The sequence below is a fragment of the Prionailurus viverrinus genome, chromosome C1, assembly GCF_022837055.1.
Source record: "Prionailurus viverrinus isolate Anna chromosome C1, UM_Priviv_1.0, whole genome shotgun sequence".
NCBI classification, from domain to species: Eukaryota; Metazoa; Chordata; class Mammalia; order Carnivora; family Felidae; genus Prionailurus; species Prionailurus viverrinus.
The window spans coordinates 117,749,801-117,767,129 of record NC_062568.1 but is presented as its reverse complement, the minus strand read 5'-3'; the positions used below and the strand labels follow the sequence as shown (position 1 = coordinate 117,767,129).

Here is a 17,329-nt window from a genome sequence, read left to right as displayed (position 1 = left end):
AGTGTAAGATCATGACCTGAGCCAAGACAAGAGTCAAGACACTCAACCAACTGAGCCACTCAGGCACTGCTAAATACACTATTCTTGAAGAGAAATTAACAGTTGCTTAAAGATTTTGGGTCTGTCCTTTTTTTTTTTTAATTTTTTTTTCAACGTTTATTTATTTTTGGGACAGAGAGAGATAGAGCATGAACGGGGGAGGGGCAGAGAGAGAGGGAGACACAGAATCGGAAACAGGCTCCAGGCTCTGAGCCATCAGCCCAGAGCCTGACGCGGGGCTCGAACTCACGGACCGCGAGATCGTGACCTGGCTGAAGTCGGACGCTTAACCAACTGCGCCACCCAGGCGCCCCTGTCCTTCTTAATATATGAAAATTAACTCTAGATTATGCTTTTATTTAGCTCATATTAATAATCTCTAAAAATACCAATATTTTAATTACTAATAACTTCCAGATTTTTTATTATTTACATGCTCAGACTATCCTACCAATAAATATAAGATATATTTCTTTTTTATTTTTAAAAAAAATTTTTTTTTCAACGTTTATTTTTTTTATTTATTTTTGGGACAGAAAGAGACAGAGCATGAACGGGGGAGGGGCAGAGAGAGAGGGAGACACAGAATCAGAAACAGGCTCCAGGCTCTGAGACATCAGCCCAGAGCCCGATGCGGGGCTCGAACTCACGGACCGCGAGATCGTGACCTGGCTGAAGTCGGACGCTTAACCGACTGTGCCACCCAGGCGCCCCAATATATATATTTCTTTTTTAATACAACAGATCTCATAAGTTTTTGGTCTAAAGCCACCTTAAGCAGATACGTAGTTGGACAAGGGAGTATTTTAGCAGCCTATTCAGATAATTGTGGATATTCTACATTGATCCTACACCAAAACTTGATAAATTATCATTTATCATTTCTTAGTGATTAGTTACAATGTGCAAACTAAGGACTCCAACCTTGAGTCTTGAGGGGGCCCTTGGAGGGGCCCATAAACCACACTTTGAGAGAATGGTAGGAGATGGTACAGAATGTACTATTTTTCTATTTTTCATTGTAAGTTGTAAATCTATTTAAATTATATACATGTATTTTATAATTTGATAAAATTAAAAGTATGTATATAACCTCTCGCTTAATAAGTAATTGGGAGCATGCCTGGGTGGCTCAGTTGGTTAAGCATCCAACTCTTGATTTTGGCTCAGGTCATGATCTTGCAGTTCATGAGATCAAGCCCCACGCTGGGCTCTGCACTGACAGCTCAGAGCCTGCCTGGGATTCTCTCTCTCTCCCTCTCTCTCTCTGCCCCTGCCTTTAGAGCACTCTCACTCCCTCTCTCACTAAACAAACAAATAATTTTAAAATAACTTTGAGTAAGTATGTCAAATCTTTGCTATTTTTTAGTCAGTCAAAAGAAAAAAATGTAATGCTTCCTTTAAGAGTTCTTTGTCTTATTAGGTATTCCCTGTCAATCCCTTAAAATATTTAGTCTCAAATACCATATGTAGTCTTGGAGAGTATTTTCTACCCAAACTGGGGAATTTTTTCTAAGTTCTTCCCAACAGAAAGCTCACACAATACATACTTGTCAGGAGGCTGAGCACCATGAAACAGATGAAACCTAACATTTGTAACTGTCCTCATTTCTACTGTGATCTAGAAAAGGGCTGCTGTTTTAAGTAAATGTATCATGTGCCAAAGGACATGTGATGAAATGGAGAGTGTATGTAGGATCTAAGGACCCTTTCACCACCTAAATAAGACTGAAAGGGGCGGGGGGGTCAGAAGTCAAGGGGCAAGAGTTTCTCCAACATAAACAACCAATACCCTTAATTTCCAGCTTTTCTGCCACCTCTTTGTTCACTGTGGTCTTATGTACAGATTGTTCAAGCATAACACTTTTCTATCTTTCCAGGAAGGATCTTCTTTAAACACTAGTCAACTACCATATGCTCAGCTGAGCAAAGCCACAAGGCTAAAATTTTTTGAAAAGGCAGAAATAAATATTTGTCAATAACATAGAGACATGGGGACATAAAGACTCACCACTGAGAAAGGTTTCCAGAGAATGGAATTCAGTGCCACCACTGAATGACCGGCATCGTAAATATTCCTAGCTTGTTTTGTGAAATGGGTTTAAGTTTTCCTATAGGGCTTCCTGGCACGCAATATATCACCTTTTATATCAATATATCTATATAGCAACAGTTGGAACTACTTTTGCTGTACCATGAACAAAGCCAGGTAAGCAACTCAATGAATGACAAACATGGTATATTTTGGCTATTTCCAACTTCAACTACATTCCATAAGAAACTGCAAAATGCCCAAGACTTTAATATTAATAGTGAGTGAAAATCAATTTTTGCTTATATCTGCTTGAATGGGCCTACACTGATGCACTTCAAATTAATTTATCTTGACTTTGTTTAATGCTCTACAATAGCCCTATGAAGTTGCTATAGCAACCCAAATTTTTAAATGTCAATCCTAATTTCTTGTAGCTGTTTTAAAAGAGAGGATTAAAGTTTTGTAAGTACCACAGAGAACGGGTGAAACTGATCATATCTGCAAATGAACAAATATGCAAACTTAAAGGTAGTGAATATACATATATGAACATCTGTGTGTATACGTGTGTATGTATACATATTTACTTATTTAATCTGCTTTTGTTAATCTCAGTTAATGTCATACGCAATCTGAATTATACCACTCTCAATTCTCCTTGTAAGAAAATGATTTCTGGCATCTATTCACCCAAATAAGCATAATTTTATGCAAGTGGATAGGGGAGGAAGTATGGTCCCTGTAATGTGTAGAAACTCTGAATCTGGGTTCTGGTTTCCCTGTTGAGGGTTAATTTTAGTATTTTATTTCTCTCTTCTCTCCATACCAGTGCAATTTCTTTCAAAAGTAATCTACTTGTAGACCCACAGAATAGATGGGTTTATTTATTTTGAGAGAGACTAAGAGACTGTGAGACGGGGAAGGGCAGAAAGAGAGGAAGAATCTCAAGCAGGTTCCTTACTGTCAGAACAGAGCCTAACACTGGGCTCAGACTCACAAAACTGTGAGATCATGACCTGAGCTGAAATCAAGAGTCAGACACTCAACTGACTGAGCCACCCAGATGCCCCAATTAATATGCAGTTTATACTGAAAACAAGAGTTTTCAAAATAAAAAAGAGAAACCTCCACTTACTTTTAAAGTCTCATTTGCCAACTATTAGCATAATCAAACTAATGCCAATAAAAAGATTTCTCCCTTTAATAATTAAAAAAAAATTATTTTGTGAGAGACAGAGAGAGAAAGTGTGCACACGCACAAGTGGGGGAGGGGCAGAGAGCAGGAGAGACAGAATCCCATGCAAGCTCCATGCCATCAGCGAGAGCCTGATGTGGGGCTCGAACTCACCAACTGTGAGTTAATGACTTGAACCAAGATCAAGAGTCGATGCTTCGCTGACAAGCGCCACCCAGGCGCCTTTCTCCCTTTAATAATTTAATGTGAAACTCAAAACTTCCATGAAAAATTGTGAAAATTTTTAAATGTTTATTATAAAAAGGTATCAAGAAACTAGCAACTATTTCCACTCCAGCTGACAAATAGCAAAACATGACAACAGAATAAAACAGTAAGACCCAACTTAGCATCTTGTACTACTAGGGTTATGGCTCCCAATTCTAAAACTAAGGTGACTTCATCTAAGGGGCCACAGCATGAAAAACATAAATCTCCAGTTTAACATTGCTCCTAGTGAATTAGTATTTCAAAAAGAAAAAAAAAGTGAAGCCCATTAGCTATTAAATACTATCCGGGATGAAAAGTAATAGTCTTACAACCGAAAGAAATGGAAAGATGGGTGCTGTCAGTGAGCAGCCTGCTTGGGATTCTCTCTCTCCCCCTTTCTCTGCTCCTCCTCCTACACGCATACGTGCACGCTCTCTCTCTCTCTCTCTCTCAAACTAAACTTAAAAAAAAAAAAGAAACGGAAAGATACTCATGGATTGAAAGAACAAATATTGTTAAAAAGTCTATACTACCCAAAGCAATCTATATTTAATGCAATCCCTATCAAAATACCAATAGCATCTTTCACAGAAGTAGAACAATCTGAAAATTTGTATGAAACCACAAATAGCCAAAGCAATTTTGAAAAAGAAAAGCAAAGCTGAAGGCATCAGAATTCCAGATTTAAAGTTATATCACAAAGCTGCAGTAATCAAAACAGTATGGTATTGGCACAAATATAGACACGTAACATCAATGAAAGAGAATGAAAACCCAGAAACAAATCCATAATTACATGGTCAAATAATCTTCAACAAAGCAGGAAAGAATATCCAATGGCAAAAACATAGTCTCTCCAACAAATGGTGTTGGGAAAACTGGACAGCTACATGCAGAAGAATGAAACTGGACCACTTTCTTACATTATACACAAAAAAAAATTCAAAATGGATTAAAGACCTAAATGTGAGACCTGAAACCATAAAACCTAGAAAATAGGCAATAACTTCTTTGACATTAGTTAGCCATAACAACTTCTTTCTAGATAGGTCTCTGATGTAAGGGAAACAAAGCCAAAATAAATTACTGCTACTATCAAAAAAAAGTTTCTGCATAATGAAAGAAACCATCAACAAAACTAAAAGGCAATCTACAGAATGGGAGAAGACATTAAAAAATGATATAACCAATAAAGGGTTAGTATCCAAAATATACAAAAAACTTATAAACTTATGAACTCAAAAACTTATAAAACTCAAAACACCCAAAAAACAATCCAATTAAAAATGGGCAGAAGACATGAACAGACATTTCTCCAAAGAAGATATCCAGACACATGCAAAGATGTTCAACATCACTCATCATCAGGAAAATGCTCATACCTGTCAGAATGGCTAAAATCAGCAACACTAGAAACAACAGGTGTTGGTGAGAATGTGGAGAAAAAAGAACCCTCTGGCACTGTTGGCAGGAATGGAAACTGGTGCAGCCACTGTGGAAAACAGTATGGAGGTCCCTTAAAAAGTTAAAAATAGAACTATCTTTTGATCCAGCAATTACACTACTGGGTATTTACCTAAAAAATATAAGAACACTAATTCAAAGGGATACATACACCCCTTCGTTCACTATGGCATTACTCACAACAGCTAAGACACGGAACCAAGTGTCCCGTCAGTCGATGAACAGATTAAGAAGAGGTGGCATATATATACAATGGAATATTATTCAGCCATAAAAAAGAATGAAAATTTCCCATTTGCAATGACATGTATGGAGCTAGAGAGTATAACGCTTAGTGAAAGAAGTCAGAGAAAAACAAATAGCATATGATTTCACTCATAGGTTTCTTTAACAAACAAAACAAACAAGGGTTAAAAAGTAAGAGAGAGAGACAAAGAAACAGAGAACAAACTGATGGTTACCAGAGTGGAGATGGGTGGGAGAATGGGTTAAATAGGTGATGGGGACCGAGGAATGCACTTGTGGTGATGAGCACAGAGTGATGTATGAAAGTGTTGGAATTTCTATACTGCACACTTAAAACTCATATAACACTGTATGTTAACAACTAGAATTAAAATAGGGGCTCCTGGGTGGCTCAGCTGGTTAAGCATCCAACTGTTTATTTCGGCTCTAGTCATGATCTCACAGTTTGAGTTCAAGCCCTGCTTCCAGCTCTGCGCTGACAGTGAGGAGCTTGTCTGGGATTCTCTCTCTCTCCCTCTCTGTCTCCCTCTCTCTCTCTCGCCCACCCCTACTCACACGCTCTCTCTCTCAAAAATGAATAAACTTAAAAAAAAAACTTAAAAAAATTAAGTCTTATAGTAGCATATTCTTTTATTCTTCTATATAACAACTTCCTAAGTGACACACTGCATTTCTTGGCCATTTCACCTTTCCTTTCTACTACCCAAACACAAACTGTGGTGTAATTTCTTTATGAACACTATGATCCCAAAAACAAGTGTTAGTTTTCATTAGTGCAATAAAGAAAGGGGCATACCTTGTTAATAATAAAGGCAGGATGTTCATACAAAGGCAGGATTTTACAGTCATGAGACCCAAAGACGATCAGCTATCAATGTCCTAAATTTCATGAATGTTTTTGTAACTCAGATTTTTAAAAAAATTTTTAAGTTTACTTATTGTGAAAGAGGGGGAGAGAGAGAAAGAGTGCATAGGGGAGGAACAGAGAGAGAGGGAGAGAGAGAGAATCTCAAGCAGGCTCCACACTGTCAGCGCAGAGCCTGAAGCCAGGCTCAATTCCATCAACTGTGAGATCATGACCTGAGCCAAAATCAAGAGTCATATGCTCAACCAACTGAGCCACGCAGGTGCCCCTGCAATTCAGATTTTTAAAGCTACACATAATAGAACTGTATAATCATTTTAAAATTGTATCAGGATATACATCAAACTTTATTGCCATTTATTTAATAAAATTTGAGTGCTTTCAGCAAAAGCTGTAAACTAAACAGACATGGTCCCTGCCTCATGGAGTTTAGATTACAGGGAAGAAAGGGGGAAAAAAGGTAAATTAAGTGAATTCAATAAATATGTTCTAATAAATGCATCTGAAACTTTATACTGGTTGGAGGTTGTGAGGAGTAGATAATAATCCTCCTATGATAACTGTGTTGTTTGACTTGTTCCAATGAACATATATTACTTTATAATAAAAAACACAAAGTAGCAAAGTTTTAAAAGATGACAAGTTATACATACTCATTATAGAAAAATTAGAGGATATACACACGTATAGTTTTTAATGTTTATTTTTCAGAGACAGAGCATGAGTGGGGGAGGGGCAGAGAGAGAGGAAGACACAGAACCCGAAGCAGGCTCCAGGCTCTGGGTTGTTAGCACAGAGCCTGATGTGGGGCTTGAACTCAAGAGCCGTGAGATCATGACCTGAGCTGAAGTGGGACGCTTAACCAAATGAGCCACCCTGGCGCCCCTAGGATATACATATATAAATTGAAAATAAAATATCTCTGCCATTCTATCATCCTTGTATCAGTTATTCTACATTTTGATGAGAATTTTCTTTAATTTCTTTCTAGGATAGCATGCATAGGCATATATGTGATATAAACATGGGATTGTGTTTTATGCTGCTTTATATGCTTTTTCCATTCAATATCAGAAACATCTCTGAATATGTATCCAGATCAATGGTATTATTTCTTCTACTTTATGGTAAGGTTTATTTTAACACAATAACCAACATCTTCATTTTTTTCTGTATTTAAAGTTCATGGATTGTTTAACATCAGATGAATTAAAAATAGGTAACTCTTCAATATAACAGGCCTGGGGTGGTTACTTAGGGCTCAGCATTAAGGTTCCTGAACGAAAGTTGGGGACACCTAGTCAAACAAAGTGGCAAACTCATTTTTACTTTTCACTGCAAATCCCTAACTTTAGAGAACTTTCCCACTTCGCTGTGGTTAGCCACCTAGGCTACCCCTCAAAGTCATATCATAGAGAAAGTCACATTCAGAGAAGCTGAAGTTATGTAGGTCTGTAATACAGATTAGAAAACAACAGTATAATTAACGTAAGACAAAACCCATGAGATCAAGTTAGTTTAGTTCTCTTTAATACTGGGACTCACTTGTGGGGATAAGGAAGCAGATAAGGTGTCCAGAAATTAGTAACAACTTCTATGGATATTTCAAAGCTTTAAGAGAAGTTAGTAGAACCAATTCTTTATCAGTCATGATTAAAATGTATACTTACAAGTTTCCCTTTTCCTTGATACTGTTATATCATTAGCACTTCTCACACTTATTAACAAAGATTGAGGCTTTTCTGTCTCATAAACCAGAGAGGAAAGAAGGAAAGGGAAAAGGAAGAGATATTCTGGTAATGCTACTGTGTAAGAGTTGGAAGTAGAGGAAGGAAAAGTGAGGGACTCTGAAAGTATGTATTTATAATTCATGATGAAATCATGCTTCAGGCAATCTCAGTTGTGGAAGAGCAAAGAAGGAAAGAGAATGTGAGCTGGGGGCACCTGGGTGGCTCTGTTGGATGAGCGTCGAACTTGAGCTCAGGTCATGATCTCACGGTTCGGTTCATGAGTTCAAGCCTCATATCAGGCTTGCTGCTGTCAGCCTGTCAGCGCAGAGCCTGTTTCAGATCCTCTGTCCCTCTCTCTCTCTCTCTCTCTGCCCCTCCCCCATTTGCAATCTCTCAAAAATAAACAAACATTAAAAAAAAGAAAGAAAATCAACCGTATGACTCCCCAGGGAGAAAAGGACAACAGGCCATCAAGAGGCATCATGGTTTTAGGACACCTTAGTCTTAAAGGCCAAATCAGAAACAAAGGCAAAAAGATAGTACCATTTTGTTCCATATTCACATATTGAGGTGATAAAAGCATTTAGTAACTTGTAAAAATGAAATTAATGTTCACTGACAATTTCCATAATTCTAATTTCATCTAATACTAAAAATCTACTCTAGCCCACCAATATCCTTACTGCTTTTCTGAATATACCATGTCACATGAAGTGAATTTCCTCCATGATATCTTAGTGCTTCTTGGGTAGCATTCTGAAAACTCTAAGATACTAAACTATATGTCTCTTTCTTTCTTTGTAAGTAATTATTTCCCTAATTAGTTTAGGTGTGTGCTTTTAAATTTTTTTTTTTTTCAACGTTTTTTTTAATTTATTTTTGGGACAGAGAGAGACAGAGCATGAACGGGGGAGGGGCAGAGAGAGAGGGAGACACAGAATCGGAAACAGGCTCCAGGCTCTGAGCCATCAGCCCAGAGCCCGACGCGGGGCTCGAACTCACGGACCGCGAGATCGTGACCTGGCTGAAGTCGGACGCTTAACCGACTGCGCCACCCAGGCGCCCCTAGGTGTGTGCTTTTAGATCATGAATTAAGGACAGAGGCTATTCTTCCCACTTTTAAAAATTTAACCTCCTCCTGCCCCCAAAAGTTAGCATTAGGTGAACTTCAAAGACTCTGATTTCCCCAGTTTTTGAGAAGCAGAGAAAAATATGAAACAAGGAAAAACTCCTCAGTAATGTGATGTTATGCTTTCTGGACCTAGTGTCCTCTACAAAGAGGCAGAAAAGGTTTTTTGTTTGTTTTTACATAAAGAAAAAAAATCACTGAATACAACTCTTGGCACATAGAACTTACCTGATCAGGGGTGCTAAGGGGCTCAGTTGGTTAAGCGTCTGACTCTTGATTTCAGCCCAGGTCGTGATCTCACAGTTTGTGGGTTCAAGCCCCATGTCGGGCTCCACACTGACCAGTGCACGGCCTGCTTGGGATTCTCTTTCCCTCTCTCTAACCCTCCCCTATCCATGCTCTCTCTTTCAAAATAAATAAATAAACTTAATAACACCAACAACAAAAAGATCTAATCAGTCTCACTTTCTGAGTTATTACTACACCAGCAGATCTTGGCCTTTTTAATGCTTCATTTTTGTCTGTTTCTCAGACTGAAAAATTGGCTATATTCTATGCTGAGGCCAAGTCCTGTTCCCTTTCACATGCTAATTTGTTTCTTGCTTGGGCAAGAGTTTCCAAATACGCCCATTTCACATTATATAAAACAAAGAGTGTGAATAGTAGCAAAGAAGGGGAAGTTGGAGACTATATCCTTCAACAGCATGTTCTGTTTGGCAGAATTCCAGATTATACTCTGGAATACCTGAATATGTTATTTTTCTTCAGCAATCCAAAAATATATTCACCCAATCAGTATCTAAGTGAGCCATTTCAATTTATTAGTGTAAGACCTAACTTGTTTCAGAATTTGAAAAAAAATGTACTAGCTAGACTAAAATTACAAATAGATATGTTGTCGGTGTTGTATCATTTATATTACTTTGAATATAAATGAGTATTTGAACACAATAGGTGATATTTCTGCTAGAATCTATTTCACTCCCAGTATTCTGAAGCCTAATGGGGAATATAAGTGGATTACAATTCATTAAAAGATAAACAAAGAAACCTTTTCCTTTTCTTGCAAAAAGCAGATCTGAACTATTCACTGGCAGAAATAATTAACACTATACTTATTTTCACATAAAAATATCTTAAGTTTCGAGGACTAGAAACAACAGAGTAACATACTAACATTTCATTTCAAAGCTTTATTTTCATTCTGAATGTTCTCAAACCACATTTTATTTTTTTAAAGTTATCCATTTATTTTTGAGAGAGCATGAGTGGAGGAGGGGCAGAGAGAGAGGGAGAGAGAGGATCCCAAGCAGTTTCTGAGCCAACAGCACAGATTCCAGAGGGGGCCTGAACTCACGAAACTGTGAGATCATGACGTGGGCTGAAATGAAGAGTCGGATGCTCAACTGACTGAGCCACAGTTTGAGGTACTCCTCAAAGCACACTTTAAACTATATATTCTTTCATCCCTTTCTAGTAATTTCTTGTACACATAGTCACTATTTAATAAATATGCCCTGAATGAGTTTGAACTTCATTAAGTTCAAACTTTGACCCTCATTATCTCAAAAAACTAAGTTGTTTTGTTTGTTTCATCAATAACAAACCACACAAGAGTATTAAATTTGAGTATTGTTTGTTTGGAATTAAATCATTACCCACCATTCTCAAATGTGCATTTGCAAAGCTTTTTTAGAAGATATTCATAGACAGTAAAGATGTAGGAAACAATCAGCAGACTACAATTAAACTGAAATAGTCTTTTTAATTGCTGACATTATAAATCTTAGATTATATTGTCTTTAAGATAATTATCAGTTCCGGGGCACCTCAGTGGCTCAGTCAGATTGGGCGTCTGACTCCTGATTTTGGCTCAGGTTGTGATCTCACAGTTAGTGAGATCAAGCCCAGTGTCAAGATCTGTGCTGAGAGTGCAGAGCCTGCTTGGGAATTTCTCTCCCTCTCTCTATGCCCCTCCCCCGTCTGTGCTCTCGCTCTCTCTCTCTTTCTCAAAATAAATAAAAAAAAGATAATTATTAAGTTCCTTTACTAAAAATATACAACTTTCAAATTAATGTTTTATTTTCCTAGAAACCACAGTAATTGTTAAACCATTCTTTTTCCCTCTACTAACCCCATCAGGTAGTTTTCCAAGTAACAGAGTAAATACATACAACATCATTACACAATCACAACAGACTGAAGTAAGGACGTGTATTTCTAATCTACAGAGCAGGTATTTCAAACCTGACTTCCACTGACCTCTTTAGGGGTTCACTTAGTTGAGCAAAATAAAAAACCCTACATCTAATAGAGCGAGCTTGTGAAGTTAAGATCTGAAGCAATTTGAAGCACCTTTGCTGATATATCCAAAAGAGGGCAAGAAAACTCCAAGTCAATGAAGACACCCCCTATTCCATTTACATTATGGTGTATTTTTTAAGTAAGCTCCAAGCCCAATGCAGAGCCCATTGCAGGCTGATAACAAGACCTGAGCTTAGATCAAGAGTCAGGACACTTAACCAACTGAGCCACCCAGGTGCCCCTAACTACGGCATTTAAAACAGAATTTTGGGTGTACCTGCCTGGCTCAGTCCATGGAGTGTGTGATTCTTGGTCTCAGGGTCATGAGTTCAAGCCCCATATTGGGCCTAGAGTTTACTTAAAAACTTTTTTTTTTTAATTTAAAAACAAATTAAAAAAAACATTTCGGATATATTAATTTTAAGTTATATAAACATATACTTCCTCAATACAAAGGAAAATTATTCTGCCCATATTTGTGGAAATCATCTTACCAGCCCTTAGCAAACACAAGTATTTTGTTCCCTACCATTTATGAGGTCAAAATTTATGATGATTTAGTACACAGAAGTCAATGGCCAAATAATTTACATAAACCTGTGACATCATGATTTGTATTGTATATTCCATCACAGGTTCTGGCTAACTAGTCTTCTATCAGAATACACATACAAGAATATAAACAGGAGTCCTTAGGCTCTTTGGTGCCTTTGACAGATTCCTTTGACAGTTTGGTAAAAACTGTCATTATTCTTGTTAGAGTGAGGTTTTTAAATGCATAAAATACAAACGTATAATTGCCAAATGTATAACTGTCAAAATATTTTCAATTGATATATACTTTTTAATTGATATGTCCTTTCAAAATTAACAAATTAGATAAAATCTATTAGGTCTAATAACCACACTAATTTTGAAGTAATGACAAGTTTAAATAACTTTAAGATGGCTACAATCACATTATGATATGAAAATATGTGATTTCTATTGGTGACAGTCACCAGGTACTACTAAAACTACTATAGCTTAGTTGTAGCTATAGTTGCCTACACTCATAGTTGAAATAAATCTAAATTTTACTTAGAAGTTAATGAAAAGGTGTAATTTTTTTCTTTAGCCAAGTTCACAGACTCTCTGAATTCCATCCATCAGGGAGGACCAATCTGCAGATTCTAGGGTACAAACCCCTGATACGGGAACAGAAGAGAAAGTCAATACAGTAACAGTTTTGAGTCTCAAAACTATTCGAGGCAACTTAAAAAGCCCTGTTACAAGTATGCTTATCATGATGAGCACTGAGTAACGTATAGAATTGTTGAATCACCATTTTGTACGCCTGAAACTAACATAGCACTGTATATTAACTATATTGGAATTTAAAAATTTAATAAAAAAGAAGTTCCATTACTGTCCAAAACAGTAACACACTAGAGCAGTATTATCAGACTTTCATTTACTCAATAGTCTTTGGTGATTTACATAGGAAGAGAAAATTAAAGAGAAAAAGGTATTTTTCTTTTCTTTAAAAAAATTTTTTTGTCTTTTATTTTTGAGAGAGAGGGAGGGGCAGAGAGAGGGAGACACAGAATCCAAAGCAGGTTCCAGGGTCCTCACTGTTAGCATAGAGCCCGATGTAGGGCTTGAACTTATTAACTGCGAGATCAGGACCTGAGTCAAAGTCAGACGCTTAACCAACTGAACCACCCAGATGCCCCTTTCTTTTCTTTTTAAGTGTTTATTCAGAGAAAGAGCACAGGGGAGGGGCAGAGAAAGAGAGAATCCCAAGCAGGTTCTGGGCTGTCAGCATAGAGCCCGACACAGGGCTCAATCGCACAACCTGTGAGATCATGACCTGAACTGAAATCAAGAATTGGATGTCTAACCAACTGACCCACTTAGGAACCCCAAGAAAAAATACTTTTCAACCAATGATCAAATATGCAGCTTACAATGCTTGTATGTTTTGAGGAATTTCTCCTTCACAGGAGGACTAAGTCATTGTAATCAAATCAGATTAGATTCAACAACATTATGAGATGTGATCAGCAACAGAGTAGTGTGGACAAACAACACAGCTGGATCCCACTACTTCTGCATAAATGGTTAGTGGTACTCCTAAACTGCTCAGCCCTTTTGCAGCCAGTCTCGCTGTTGGTAGATGTGAACTCATGCTGTCATTGTGTGTGCTGTGACCTCAGAAGAGAAATCACCATTTCCTTAAGATTATTATTGCTGTTTCATCACTTCTTTATAGAACACAAGGGTTCAAATATGTCACCTATACTAATCTTGGCATAAAGATCCATTATAAAATGGATCCCATGACCAGGAAAAGAGAAAACAAAATTACAGGGGGAAAAAGCATGGAGAAAAATTTCAGTTTGTCAGTGCAAGTTAGAGGAAGAATAGCATACAACTTAGAAGGATAATTTGGAGTTATATATTGTAGAAGAGTTAAATCTATACAGGCAAATACTAAATTTGGTAGGCACTAGAAAGCTATGAGAAGGTTTTAATTAGAGAGATGACATGATCAGAACTGGCAGCACACTATAGAGCAGATTAGAGAAGGGGGATGGCAATGAGAGAAGGTATAAGGCCACGCCACACATCATGGCAGCAGCCTAAACTAGGGAGTAGTAATAAAAATGAAAAGTAGAGTGGGGGAAGCAAATGGATACAACAAAGGAAAGGTTTGGCACTTAATTGCACTTGGTAGGGCAGGGGACCTACTAGAGAAGTATTAAGATGACTCAGAGGTTTTTAACCCTGACTACCTGAAAGAATGGTAATCAGAAGAAAAGAGTAGGTTGGGGGTGGGGGGGTGTGAGGAATGAAGGGAAGTTGGGAACAGGCAGAGATAATGAACTTTAAGCAACATTTTAATTTTGAAATTCCCAAGAATTAGAAAAGCAGATCATTGATAAGAGTAATCAATCTCTATCCTCAGGAATTTAAAATCTATAATGTGGTTACAGCTAGAAATTTAGATTTGGTAGTGATTCTACCAGAAACTCCCCAAAAGCTATGGGAACAGATAAGTTCTTCAAAGAAATAGCAGAGAAGACCAAAAGAAACCCTATCAATTTAAGAACAGAAATTCTAAATATCCCAAATAGTAAAAACCATTTGAAATATTAACATCAGGTGCTAAAAACATTTTAACAAAATACTGGCTTTTAAAGAAAATGAACCTTGATACACTTAAATACACCTCTCCAAAAAGACACTGTCTCAATCACATAGGATATTGTATTAAAACACAAACTTTAACTTACCTTTACATTCAAAAACCACTTGGGGAAGGTGGTCAAAAGGTACAAACTTCCAATTATAAGAATAAGGGATAGGAGGTACAACATGGCAACTATAATTAACACTAATATGATACATATGAATGTTAAGAGACTAAATCCTGAACTCTATTTGGGACAAAAAAAAATTTTTTTTTGCTTTCTTTTTATTGTATCTAATGAGCTGATGGATGCTAACTGAACTTACTGTGGTAATCACTTCACAATATATGTTACTCAAGCCATCATACTGTACACCTTAAACTTATACAATGATGTATGTCAATTATATCCCACGAAAACTGGGGGTGGGGGGAAAAGCCCTACTTCTCTTTATAGAGGTATTCCAGTTGATCAACTGAGAAGGAATGTTAGAATTAGAGGGCATTTGCAAACCACTAATGAAAAAATGGAACCATGGCATTAATATAGCAGAGTCAGTAGCAACCAAACATAGGCCTCCTGATGGAAATATACATCATCATCTACGGATTATATTTGCCCTCTCCCCCACACTGTCCCTACCCTCAGAAATCAAACCTAAACAGATCTAAGTATGCTCAAAGTCTTAAATCTAGCCACCAATTTACAGGAAATACAGGGAATCAAGAGACATGTTGAACTAGAACATATTAAAACTATTCCAGAGGGACAGATTCAACTAAATGCAGAATGAGGGAAACTTTAAGAAAAATAACCTGGTTCCTTCAGCAAATAAATTACGAGGAAAATGAGAAGGGGGGGGGGGGGGGAACTGCAGGTTAAAATACATACCAACCAAATGTAATGTGTGATTGTGTTTGGATCCCAAACCAAGCAACCTAGTTATTTCAAACAATTTAGGGGGACACCTGGCTGGCTCAGTCCATAGAGCATGGGACTCTTGATCTCGAGGTTATGAGTTCAAGCCCCATGTTGGGTATAGAGCTTACTTTAAAAAAGGGGAAAAAATGGGGCACCTGGGTGGCGCAGTCGGTTAAGCGTCCGACTTCAGCCAGGTCACGATCTCGCGGTCTGGGAGTTCGAGCCCCGCGTCAGGCTCTGGGCTGATGGCTCAGAGCCTGGAGCCTGTTTCCGATTCTGTGTCTCCCTCTCTCTCTGCCCCTCCCCCGTTCATGCTCTGTCTCTCTCTGTCCCAAAAATAAATAAACGTTGAAAAAAAAAATTTTAAAAGGGGGAAAAAAAAAAACTTAGGAAAATTTGAATTTTCTGCTTATTTGATGATGTTCATTTTTACAGGTAAGATAATGGTATGTGGTTATGATATTTTGGAGTCATGTCTTTTAGAGACATACTGAAATATTTACAAATGAAATAATTGTATATCTAGGATTTGCTTCACAGTAACCCAGTAGCAGCTGTAGGGGAGCAGGAAAGGGTATAGATGAAACAGTACTGGCTCTCAATTGTGTATGAAATTTTCAATAATAAATTGTTTAGAAGGGAATAAGTAAGTGGGGCGCCTGGGTGGCTCAGATGGTTGGGCGTCCGACTTCGGCTCAGGTCATGATCTCGCGGTTTGTGAGTTCGAGCCTCGCATCGGGCTCTGTGCTGACGGCTTGGAGCCTGGAGCCTGTTTCGGATTGTGTGTCTCCCTCTCTCTCTCTGCCCCTCCCTGGCTCGCACTGTCTCTCTCTCAAAAATAAATTTTAAAAAATACTAAAAAAAAAAAAATTTTAAAGGGATTAAGAAAAAAAATCACTATCAATAACACCAACGGAACTAAAAAGACAGGAATGGATTTGTTTTGTTTCCAACACTCAAACCTGAGCAGCCCTGGGCTAGTCACATGTCTTAAATGTCCCCATTGATTAAAGGGAGATAAATACCATCTAATAAATCTGTAAAATCATATTTGGTCAAGCTAGAAACCTATGAGATATTGTTAACTCTTCTGGATGTCCCAGTCTCTCCCATCTGGTCTGCCACAGAATCCTGTGTGTTCCCTCTCTCTTCCATCCTCCCACTACTGCCTATCACTGTGGTCTCACACATTCCAACAGCCTCCCCATCAGCCTATTCCCCACATTGTATACAGAATGATGCTTGTATACAGAATGATGCTCCTAAAACAAAAAATGTGATCAGGTCATTCCTAGTCCCACTTAAAACCCTTAAACTGCTTTAGACTGCCTTCAAGGCAAGAGTGCTTCCTTAAATTTTTGATGTAGTCCCTTCCCAAATTCCTTAAAATAACTTATAAGGCCATTATCTGAGATTATCTACCTCTCCAACTTTCATCTCTCCTTAATCTCCCTTCTCCCTCTATGCTTTAGCTTTGATTAAATTCTTGCAGTTTTTCCAATGTACCCTGTACTCTGACTGCAGTTTCAGTATTCACGTCTGGAATGCTCTTTCCACCATCACTTCCTGGCTCAGTTAGCTCCTAACCTTCAAGTCTAAAAAGCTAAGTACCATTTCTTCAGAGAGGCCTACCCAGATCGCTTCTATACTAAGTTGGGTGTCTTCTCATATCTCCAGAATACACTATTTGGTTCTTTGGGAACTGCACTTCCTCTCCCAGGACACTCAATACTTGTGGTAATCCACCTTTACCTATCTATCTGCCCTTTAGTTAAACTACAAACTCTAGAAGGGATAGGGCTGGAACTTGTTCACTGCTGAATCCTAAGTCTTTCCTAGTGCCTAGTAGCTAGTACCAAATTGCTGAATACATAAATATTTATAACTTTCTGGTTTATTTTTCTTATAACTAAGTTCCATCTTCCAAGTCTTCATCTGCAATAAAAAAAGACTGGCCATGTAGGCATTTACAGGAC

General features: G+C 37.8%; 1 protein-coding gene across 2 annotated transcripts in view; it reads right to left on the bottom strand.

Moving 5' to 3' along the window:
- The window catches only part of SLC16A1 (solute carrier family 16 member 1), a 46,165-nt gene that overhangs the window by 26,655 nt on the left and 2,181 nt on the right, over positions 1-17,329 (bottom strand). The gene's annotated exons all lie outside the window — the stretch shown is intronic.